Source organism: Octopus bimaculoides, chromosome 25, assembly GCF_001194135.2.
Source record: "Octopus bimaculoides isolate UCB-OBI-ISO-001 chromosome 25, ASM119413v2, whole genome shotgun sequence".
Lineage (NCBI taxonomy): Eukaryota > Metazoa > Mollusca > Cephalopoda > Octopoda > Octopodidae > Octopus > Octopus bimaculoides.
Genome location: NC_069005.1, coordinates 5,452,514 through 5,455,083, shown reverse-complemented (window position 1 = coordinate 5,455,083; position 2,570 = coordinate 5,452,514).

Here is a 2,570-nt window from a genome sequence, read left to right as displayed (position 1 = left end):
AGTGCGGTGGGGAGCGGATTTGGCTGTGGTTTTCAAGCCGGCCGAGTGGCCATGCAGAAGCTCTTTCGATGGTTCATGAGTCGGAGACTGAACAAGATAAGTTTATATAAAAATTAGGAGGAAGGAAGACGTGTCATTGTTAAACACGATTCATTGTTAATAAATAAATAAGAGAAAATAAAAATTATGACCATTTCCGATTATTTCCGACTATTTCCGACCATTTCCGACCTTGAACAAGAATATACTTCCGTTCCCAAAGCAATCAATGCCAAAAAACGGAACGAAGTTTCTTAATAGACATTATAAGGTCTGAGAAGAAAGAAGAAATTATCAGAAAAGAAAAAACAAACAAACATACAAACATACAAACAAAAAACTGAGAAACAAAGCTACATTTATTTCCTTGTCACCAAATTCCACGTGACTCCAAGTGCACATGAGTCAAAGACTTATCAGTAATACTTCTTTAGTCGTCGTTCTGTCGCACTGTTGGTTTGTTGTCAGCAAAATAAACAATCAATGATTATGACTTTGGCATATCTTGTTTATTGTGATTCTGAGCACAGTCACTCCAACACGGCAAAGGGAGGCCTTCACCGCTATTTTTCCATCTTCGCCCAAGTTTTACTTTTGTTTTTTTTTCTCTAAAACTGATAAATCGCATCAAAGCTTGTGGAGAGTATCCGAAAACGTATCAAATTCGTACAATCATTACTCATATAGTTGTCTAAAACTCTATAACTTAGAAAAGTATGCACTCGTATAATTGTGAATAGAATGGGCAGATTAAAGTGTACAAGGCTCATCCGGGAGACAGAGGCAGGATGTGAATGCAGACTCTACATGAGCATTATAGAGATAACATCCTGTGTCACTTTAACGGCCATTGTATCACGGAGGCAGTCGTATATGAGGCAGGGGTAACATCAATGTGCTCCAATGGGTTGCCTAACGTGCGGACGTTGGATAGATAGGTCTTTCAGGATCAGATTCAATAACAGTAAGTCTGCTTTCCATATCCAGGAGAGATGAAGTGTCAGAGACATGGCTACGTCGTTAAAAAAAAAAGAGCCAAGGGGTATAAAATCACTGGGAAACTCTGACAGACGGGCAAACCTTATTTTAATAGCAGCAGAAAATGCAGATTATGTTTAGCCGAGTAAAAATCATAATAAAGATTCTCATCACCCGAGCATCTACGTAAACTACAGAAATGAGATTTTCAGCCCTTACCCACACGAGAGAGGGTATATATTATCTCACCTACGGGCATCACCATAAGTATAATCAGTCGGCTCTCCACCACCACATCTTGAGAACCCAGCAAAGAGTTTAGACAAGACATGTACAACTGAACACACGCATATGTTTCCAAACATAGGCTTGAATGTACAGACATCCACCCGACACATCAATCACCCAAACACCTACACATGTAAAACCCCTGCACATATGCCAACCCTACACAAATACCAACCCCTAACGCTGGAAAATTTCTGGCTTTAAGGGTATCGCGAAAACTCCGGTTGAAGACCCAACTTTCCGAGTACTTTTAAAAGGCTTGGAAAAACTGAAGGGTCACTGCAATAAGTGTGTGAATCTTAGAGGAGAATATGTTGAATAAAGTCATAAATAACTGATCTTCCTGCATTTTCTTTCATCCAAAGCCAGGAATCTTTCAGTACTCCCTCGTATGTATGTATGTATGTATGTATGTATGTATGTATGTATGTATGTATGTATGTACATATGTATGTATGTATACACATACACACACACATACACACACAAAAGCTTATTGGTTTTGCCATGCATTTTATGGAACAAGGACTTCCTAAGCAAATCAAATTATTTCTATCTTGAGATCTTGTTTGCAACTGAAACAGGAGTTTAAGTGTGCCTCAAGTGGAGTGAGTATATAGAATTTGAGTGTAACTGGAAGGATAGTTTCAGTACATAAAACACTTAAAACATTGGCTGATTCAAGAACACATCACGTGTTTTATTTCCTGGCCAGAGAAAGAACTCGAAATGATCTGCGTAGGAAGGTTGGCGATTTTCTGCACGTTCAAACCCGCGACACAGAAGACAAGGCATGATTTTTTTATTCTTTTACTTGTTTCAGTCGTTTGACTGCGGCCATGCTGGAGCACCGCCTTTAGTCGAGCAAATCGACCCAAGGACTTATTCTTTGTTAGCCTAGTACTTATTCTATCGGTCTCTTTTGCCGAACCACTATGTTACGGGGACGTAAACACACCAGCATCGATTGTCAAGCGATGTTGGGGGGTCAAACACAGATACACGACGGGCTTCTTTCAGTTTCCGTCTGCCAAATCCACTCACAAGGCTTTGGTCGGACCGAGGCTTTAGTAGAAGGCACTTGCGCAAGGTGCCACGCAGTGGGACTGAACCTGGAACGATGTGGTTGGTAAGCAAGCTACTTACCACACAGTCACTCCTGCGCAACTTTTTTTTCGAGAAGCGAGCTGCATGAGACATGGCTTATTAGGCGGGCCGCAACAATGAAAAAAAAAATCTAGGTAATTTTTTTGTTCATCGTGCCA